Raw genomic sequence first — 10,006 nt, forward strand, 5'->3', positions numbered from 1 at the left:
GTTCCTACAGCTTCTCGATCAATGCATTTCCGTGACTTTTCCAGTTAATCTGGATTATGAATGATGTGATAGATATTTTTAAAAATTATATAGAGTGTTAGACGGTGATTACAGCAATAAAGAACCATTTTTAGCTAAAGTAGCGATTAAGTTTAAAAACATAAGTATTAATGTCATTTAATTCTAAATAATAAAAATATGCACTTTTATTATTTTAAACTGTATTTATTTTTTATTCATTCCAATTATGTTTTTTTAAATTGCATTAATTACATTTTAATAAACCTTTCTTTTTAATAAACATTTTTATCTTTTTAAGATAAAATCCACAAGGCGTAAAAATTAGTATAATCACAGGTTCTCATAATTCACTACTTAATGAATTAGTAACTCAAATGAATCAATACATGAATTTATTATTAATTATAAAGCTAAAATAATGTATCCAAACTTACCTGGATACATATGCATATACTATAACTGTTCTATAGTTATATTGTCACAAAATGTAAACTGGCAGATTACCCAGCATTATATGGAAGTTTTTTAACTTCATCTGCATACATTACATTCACCTTGAAGTCACAATCTGAAAATTAATATTGATTTTTATTATTTTTTTATTTCCTTTTTTGACAGTGGGAACTATTTCAGTTTATCAGTTTTTCTTTTCCCTGAAAAGTCATATTTATGATGATCACTGGAAACCAAAAAACATTAAACATTTGTAATACACAAAAACTGTACTCACAGAAACCAATCAACTGCGATGATTAGAGTGATGTCATCAGTGGGCAGTCCTACAGAGGTCAGCACTATCACCATGGTAACCAAGCCAGCCTGAGGGATCCCAGCTGCACCGATGCTGGCTGCTGTTGCTGTGATGCTTTAAAATGATACAAAGCACACATTCAAAATTCATTTTCAGTCAGATAAATGCTGAAATGGTGTGAGAAATCAACTACATTTAAGGCAAAGACACTTCAAGCAAAACCGCTGTCATCATTTTTTAAGATTTGGGATTCTACTTTCACAACATGTCTTCTTTAATACTACCAAAAGGATAACATCAAAAACACATTTTATTCAATTATTATTAATAATTATTATTTGCATCTGTATTTCAGTTACAATACAGTTTTACTGACAGATTTTTCTCAATTATTTTTTATATTTTTCATCCAGAAATATTTTTTTAACTAACATTTACCTACATTTAAACTTTTTTTACGGGTTCTGTAAATGTAAAATTCTTTTTTCTGAATTTTTCTGACAGTATTTTTGGATTTATGGATTGTTAAAAAGATATTTAACATCTACACATGTTTCAGAATGATTTTTTGATATGTCAAAATAAAATTAAACTTTTGATTCCGGCTTTATTCAGTGTTCCTATTTTTGGTCTGGAAATGTATGCAATGCATTTTTAATTAGACAGTGTCTAATTTGCATTTATTGCATTTTAAACATTAAAAAACATTTATTGTGAAAATCTGTTATTTTTTTGCTCGTGGTGTCTTGTCTTAACTGACCAAGCTGTCATGGGAAACGCGTTCTTTAACGGTACCTGATGGTTAGGATCTGTCAAAGTTCAAATCCATGTCATTGACTTGTGCAATGAAGATGGCAGCCAGAGCCTCGTAAAAGAGCAGTGCCATCCATGTTTATGGTGGCTCCAACAGGCAGCACAAAACGGGTTACACGTTTATCCACATGGTTATTCTCCTCTAGACACTTAAAGGTGATGGGCAGAGTGGCAGAGCTACGGAGACACAAATTCAGTCATCATTCATCAAACTCGAACCTTGTGGTGTTGTTACATGAACACCATGAGAATAAACCATATGAGAACATACACATACAGCATGTAGTGGGTGACTAAAGTGTGAATAATTTATTTTTTTGTAAACTAACCTTTTTAAACATGTAAAAGTCATGCTAGCGCTACAGCAAAACCTAAATTTCATTCCAGTAAAGCCATGTTTTCTTTTTTCAAGATCAACATTTGTATAACCAATCGGTATACTCTGGTTAAATTCTAGTTAGTGTAGGAAAACCACGTTTTATTAACTTTTATTTTCGTTTTGCAACTCTATTATGCAGTTCTTTTATTGTGCAATTATCTACAGTACTTCAAAAACAAAGTACTACAAATGTAGTGATATTCGTAACAGGTTATCATGTCCATAATGAAATGATGCAAGCTCTTTGCTAAATAAAATATAAAATGTATTAAAGTGCATGTGCTGAAAATCACCTGGAGGAGGTACCGAGAGCGGTGACGAGGGCTTGCAGAAGTCCAGCGATGAACACAAATGGATTTTTCTGCAGCGTCCGCGAGAAGTAAAACCAACGGCAGCACGATGACTGCATGTATCAGTAAGCCAATGATAGCGGTGATGGTGTACATCCCCAACTGGCCTCCCATTTCTGATAGATCGTCCATTTCGACGATCTTTCCTGCGATCAGGAACAATATACGAGAGGAGCGTACCTGAGGTGGGACGACATAGATTAAGTATGTCGTAAGTGTTTTTCTATAGTCATGTTATGACTCGAGGCGCTTCAGACTGCAAATAAAGTATTCACAAATGCAGCAAAAACACTGCGCCAGTAACAAGTAAAAAGTAAAAAGTAAAAAGTTATTCTTTTTAACTGAGAAAGTGAAAAACATTCACAAAACAGATCCAAACTCAATCGTGAGTTAGCACTCAGAGCCATTACTGAGTTCACAACTGAATTATTTACTGCACCATCTGTAATTTTTTTGGGGTCGCATCGGGTTTGCTAGGTTCGTATGAATCACCAGAGACTAAAAACATCACATTTTGAACAAATGTACAATAAAAATAACTACAAAAAGTTCACAGCTTTAACTTAAAGACCGGTGGTCCATCCTAAATTGAGCTATTAAAGGGATAGTTTAAGCAAAAATAAACATTTTGTCATCATTTAGGCTACTCGCACTCATGAGTTTCTTTCTTGAAGATGTTGAACACATGAAGAATCGAAGGAAAGTCAATGGCTACTAAAACTGTTTAGTTCATTTTTGGGCGAACCTTCTCTTTACGAATTTTTCGTTCACGTAAACAGACCCAAATTCGAATGCTGACCTATAAATTGCCATATACATGCCTATGAAATGTTGCCATTTAAATTGCAAGTCAGGGCTGACAATTTATTTATACTTTAGACACTTTCTTATCTGACAAGCCAATTAAAATATGGACTTATCTATTAGCTTGGAAGAAAAATTTATTTTACCATAATTATTATCTGAGGAGGCCAACTCTGGGTCTGCTTTAAATTAAAACGACAAAAACAAATCTGGCAGGTCACGACACGGTTTATCCATTTTCAGTGGTTTTCATTAATTACAAAAAACACTGTTTGCGAGAACCAAGTATACGCCAATCGCTCAAAGCTGAAAACTTCCCCACTCTAAATCACTCACCACATGATAATGGCAACAAGCCTCATGATGGCCTCATTTAGACAGTCAAAAGAAATCCTGAAGCGGCTGACCCTGTTCCTTCATGTTCCCGATGATGAGGCCAAAACACATGGAGAACACCACGCAGTCGGAGCAGCGTTGACTCCGTTAACCGTTCCCAGCACTGGTATCACCTCTTCACGTTTGAGCTCCTGCGAGCCGTTGCTCAAACTGAACAGCGTCTCGTTCACTAAAACTTTAACAGTGACCACTGCGCTTAGCATACTGCGTTCTAAACTGAGAAGGCAGAGAGAATAGTAACAGTTGGTCGTGTTTACCGGCGTATGCAAAACTGGATTTTAAGCGCTTAAAAATACATTACCTGTTGTGTGCAAGCTTGCACTAAATTAGGAGGAAACATGTTTCTGAAAAATAAGCAATTTAAAAAGAATAAATAACAGATGCGATAAAACGGCAGGTTAAAAAAGCACTTTGCCACACCTGATGAGATCGAGGAAGGCGTCTGCTGGACTGATTTGTTCGATCTTCTCCTGTTTGGTGAATTCGTCTTTAGAGCCTCTTCCCGGGTGGATGATGAGCACCATGATGATCCCGATGAACACAGCGATGATGGTGGTGGTGGTGTAGTAAATCACGGCTCTCACGCCCATCTTCCCTGAAGCTCGGCTGTCCAGGGCGGCCATACCTGCGCACAGGTGACGTTAGACTGCAATATTAGTTCGTTTCACTTGATTCTTTGCATGCATGTGCATATAGCGTTATAAGCAACAGCATATATTAAACATACGATGACAGTCTGCTCATTCTAACCTTTAAAATGTTTTTCAGTCACACTTAAGTTTTTTAGTTTAAGTTGCAATTTTCACTACAAGAATTAACCGTGACGTCTCCCCCAGTAAACTCTAATTCAACTAATTTGCTCTAATTTAACTCTAATAAAACTAAAAATCACTAGTTAGTATGGCAGTTGTTAAGTTTAGGTATAAGGTAAGTTTAAGAGATCTAAAATAATGTAGGAGATCCAGAATAAGGCATTAATATGCACCCTATAAGTATTAATAAACTGCCAATTAGCCAGTAATGATAATAAAAATAATAATAGTGAGAAGGCTATTGTTTTTTTATGTATTATACTCTTTAAGAAATATAGTAAAACATGTAGAATTGTGAAATGTTATTACAATTTAAAATAAATGTTTATTAAAATAATTTAAAACATTGTTTATTAATAATTTACTAATGAATAATTTATTATATCCTTTATTTAGTAATTTATTAACAGCATCCTTGCTCCATGATTCTTCAGATATAATTACAATTTGCTGATTTTGTACTCATTAAGCATTATTATCATCAATGTTGGTACACAACAATTCATGATGCTTAATATTTCCATGAAAAAAATCTGATGCATTTTCAGTATTTTTTGATGAAATTATAGTTCAATAGAACAAATAGAAATCTGCAACTTTACTTACTCTTTTAATCAATTTAATGCATCCTTTTAAAAATAAATGTATTAATTTCTTTCAAAGAAATAAAAGCAATCTAATTAATTCACTACCAATTTACTCATTTAAGTCATCAAAACTACGTAATAACACAAATCTTGTGACCACGAAATGTAAAACTCTTTGTAAAAATTTGTCCAGATTTTGCAAATTTTTTGATAAAGTATACAGCTGTTTAATGAAAGGTTTTAAGGAATTAGAAATGGCAAAAGTAGACAATTCAGACCAACAAAAAAAATATCTGTTGAATTCAGTGTGAAATTCAGAAAGAAAGAAACAAACAAACCAAGAAAGAAAGAAAGTCTCTACATTGATGCTCGATAACAATAGCTTTTATAGGAGTCAGACAGTATATTTCCTGAAGGTCACTGACCACGACTGCCATTCAGCATTTCTCTCTATAGGACTGAAACAGCCATTGTATTGAACTATGTATGTCTTGCATTATTGTGTATGGTGCATGTGTGTGTTTGTGTGTGTGTGTGTGTGTGATCCTAAGTAGTGATCTCACTGCCCCCAACCCCATAAAACCCCTCAGCTTTACACCCCACAGTGGCCTGGGAACCTTCTGCACAGGTCATGCTGCTCTCATTAGTTCACGTCTCCATGGTAACCACGACTTCCCTGCCAGAGTCTTATAAAGTCTTATTCTCCTATACCGCAGAGTAATTACCTCACATACACACACACACAGTCTTCAAAGATGAATTGTGTGTGACCCTCAACAAAGGAACCCATCTAATAAGGGCTCAATCTCCGTGGCCATCAGCGAACGGCCAGAATCTGCTGATAAACTAAGTCTGTCTGTTCCATCAAGCAGCTGATTAATCAAAAAACGATTTAAATAATTCCTCGCATTTTGGGAAAGTCTTGGACCTACTTTCTAAGAAACAGAGATTACGATTTTTACACAGTGGACAATAAAGTGGGTAGAAAAAGATTTAAACCACCAGAATATCACAGATTTAAAGGCAGACTTCTTGATCTGACTCATAAACGACCTGTATATATAGCAACATTTGATGAATAAAAAGTTAATAGCATTTATTCAAAATAGAAATCTTTTGTAACGATAAAACAAAACAGTGTGAGTAAATTAATACTTTTATTGATCAAGGATATTTCAAACTGATTAAAAAAGCTTGTATTGTTACAAAAGATTCCTATTTGGAATAAATGCTGTTCTTTTAACTTTTTATTCATCAAAAACTGTTTCCAGCACTGATAATAAATCAGCATATTATTATGATTTCAGATGGATCATCTGACACTGAAGACTGGAGTAATGATCCTGAAAATTCAGCTTTGCCACCGCGAGAATAAATTCAATATTAAAATAGAAAGATGTTACTTTAAATGCTAATAATTTTTCAAACATTACTATTTTTACTGTATTTTGAAGAACAGGACTTTAAAGACTTTAAAAGTCTTACTAATCCCAGAGTTTTGGTGGCTGCCATACAGTCATGTTTTCTTCAGAAAATGAAAAGATCTGTTTTTTCTACTTAATTTACCTCAGGTAATAATGCATACGACATATAGTAATAATAACTCTCTCTGAATGGCATGCATCAGACTTCATTTATAGTGATAATACACTACATTTTGGAATCACAGTGATGAATGCAACTAATTTTTGCTCTGTAAGTAGATGACCACTCAGCAAATGAACAATACTTCACACAGATGTTCAAACTGGTATCAACGACCACCTTTAAAGTTGGTCCTTGTTTTGGCTTTTGTAGATTTGGTTGACATGATGACATGCTGTGATGCACCATATGAGTGTGTGTGTGTGTGTGTTTTGAGATTTTGATCTGAATGGACCTCTACTGTGTCACTGACGTTCAGCCTTGTGACTGTGCAAGTGAGAGAAAGACAGGAACAAATAGCGTGCAAGAAGATCTTTAAAGACAGCTGCTGTTCTATCTGTTGCAATAAATCATTATGACTCTTTTTACTCAATACACATTTCTGGTCATATCAGAATTGACATTTCAAAAAAAGTCAACATTGTTTCAAAGAGACAACAATGGGTTTTTTTAATCATCTTTCATTAAACGTTACAATTTGCTCCTTTCTTTTATTTTAACGCCTTATTTTAATGCTCCAGCCATCTGTCTCCATTCAGCTGCTTTCGAAATCCAATCAGTTCCTGCCATACTTCTTCTCGTCTCATGTTAGTGAAACGACTCGGCATGCTCTTTCACGTGGGCTCCTTAGCATATAAGCAGCTGTTTAACTATCAAAGATGGACAAAAACCATAAGCATTGTCTTTTTTATTCTATATAAGCGTGTGCCACACGGCAGCCATCAATCTGCCTGGAAACTGCCCTAACTTTATTTAGAAAGCAGCAAATGCTATTTATACACAGAGAATATGTGTGTGTGTGTGTGTGTGTGTGTGAGAGAGAGAGTGAGAGAGAGAAAGATGACTGAAAGGAGCTTTTGTTCATTTCTCTGTATGGTCACTTTCTTGACCTTTGACCTCTTGTCTGTTTGGAAAGCGACCATCAAAACTGACCTCACACACACACACACACACTCTCTCACCTGCCCCTACTTTCTTAAACGGGTCAAACCCCTTAGAGAACCATATGCTGACCTTCCTCAGGATTTATTTTGAAACAAAACAGGCTCAGAAGCTGAACCAGAATTCTCCTTAAAACTATTATATGATTTTGCAAATGCATTTACAGCTAAATAAACAGAATTGCTTAGGCAGCACGAGTGACATAACTATATCTGCTGTCCCATTTGAGCATGACCAAACCAGTTTGGGCCCGTCCCCTTCCCCTACATCATGTGTTTATCTCCAGTTCAGTGCCTGGTGGCGCAGTACCTGTGATTAAACTGGACACCAGCAGGGGGAGCACCAGCATCTGCAGCATTCTCATCAGCAGCTCTCCGGGAAAGGAGAAGTACTTCACCTCTCGATAAGACATTTTATACGGCCGCAGTCCGAATCCCAAAATTATACCTGCGAGAGAAACACACATTCGTCTTTAACTGATCTGTAAAAACGACTTTTTGCATTTGGAATTATTTTTAGACGTGTTTAGGTCGTTACACGCTTTTTTTTAATATAATTTAACAGAAGAGGAAAAAAAACGAATGTCACGATTGTGAAATACTTTAAGTGTGTTGTACTGTGTCACTGCTCAAGTCAGAGCACAATGCTGTCTTTGTCAAAAGAAATGCTAATGGAATTTCTATCACAATTTGGAACGGATCATAATGGGATCCGGCGAAACGCCTCGCTTCAACATATTGGTTCCAAAGTATCATTAAAAAAATGTGTTTAAATGTTCAGTATTCAGATTAAGGTTCAGTGTTTTATGATATCCAATGCAAAAAAAATAACTCTAATATATATGATGATGAATATGATAATGGCATAACAATATATATATATATATATATATATATATATATATATATATATATATATATATATATAATTTTCAAAAATGTGTTTTTTTATGTTATCATGTTAAAACCGTTATATTGTTATATTACATTTTAACAAATATCAGCTTCATATTTAATTGCATTTTTAATATTTATTTTATTCAATTGTTATTAAATTGTACTTTTATTAAATTGTATGCCATTTTGGCACTTACATTCATTTGCATTTTGACTTCAATATCATGTACATCTACATTTATGCGTAGCAGGCACAGACAATCCTCTCAGCATCAAACACTGTCTCACCGATGATGACGGCAGCGACTGTGAGGATGACGGCGGCATTCCGCCTGAAAGAAGCCTTTGACGCCATTGGTGGTGATGCTCTGTGCGGTGTTTCGCGCCTCTGCGAAGCGCTCTGTGAAGCCGTCCCGCAGCTGCTGTACTCATTGCGCTGCAGACGCGTCTCTCCGTTACTCTGAGTCATGCCTGATGGGGGCGCCACACGGGACTCTCCAGACGCCGCGGGACGATTCGCGGGAAACACTCGATAGCTGCAGAGAACGACATACAGGTAAACTCTCGAATGCAATATCAAGCTGAATACTAAAAGTACTTTTTTTTACATTTTCTTGCTAAATTTTTGAGTGCGCTGGAAAAACGTGGTGTAGGATTTACATTGAAACAATTGCCTCTCAGAAATTACTAGTAAAATTCACAGAAAAATGACAAATATATAGCAAGTAATGATGAATGAAACATTAGAATTAAAAGGCTGAAATTGTAAAACATTTTTTTCAATTTGTTTCCTCTTTTCTAGCTAGTATGCTGTGAGGAAGATCACTGCACAGTAAAAATGTATATATATATATATATATATATATATATATATATATATATATATATATATATACATACATATATATATATATAATGTCACATTTTATCCTTCTTTTTTGCACGTATAGGTGTGTTCAAATCAAAAGAGATTAAATGATTTAATTGCTTAATGTCCTGTTTTAGCTTGTTTTATTGTACACAAAGTGAAAATCATGAGGCACATCTTCAAAATATGTAATAACCTAGCACACTACTCTTTAACAGATTTGTGGCATCAACAGTGCATGCTGTATTATAATAATTAGGTTGGTGGTTTGTTCAAATCACTAACTTGAAGTATGAGCAACAATAATAATAATGCTTTCTTAAAACTAAAGCACTTAAAGCAAACCTAAATTGTAAAATAATTTTTAATAATAAAATACTATTTCATTTATTTCATGTTAATTGAACGTGTTTCTTTTCATTTTATGTATTTATTTGTGGATTAATTTGTAATTGATTGTTTCTACACCATTTTTTTTTAAAAATGCGATCTAAATTTAAAGGGGTTCTTGCAACAGTTCTATAGAGGAACCCTTTTTGATTCGGTTCCCAAAAACCTTTCGTGAACAGTTCTTAAAATAACATTTTTATTTTCTCAGAGTAAGTCAAAGAATCTCTTTTCCCTTTATAGAACCTTTTGTGCAATAGAAAGGTTCTATTAATAAAAAAGGATCTTCATGGAAGCATCAGTGCCAGTAAAGAACCTTTTGAGGTTCCACGGATGTTAAAGGTTTCTCCTGAAGC

At 34.6% G+C, this 10,006-nt stretch overlaps 1 pseudogene; it reads right to left on the reverse strand.

Moving 5' to 3' along the window:
• Nucleotides 1-747: 747 nt before the first annotated feature.
• On the reverse strand, nucleotides 748-8,925 carry LOC122344842 (annotated as a pseudogene).
• Between the last annotated feature and the right edge of the window lie 1,081 nt (nucleotides 8,926-10,006).

The sequence above is a fragment of the Puntigrus tetrazona genome, chromosome 5 (assembly GCF_018831695.1).
Source record: "Puntigrus tetrazona isolate hp1 chromosome 5, ASM1883169v1, whole genome shotgun sequence".
Lineage (NCBI taxonomy): Eukaryota > Metazoa > Chordata > Actinopteri > Cypriniformes > Cyprinidae > Puntigrus > Puntigrus tetrazona.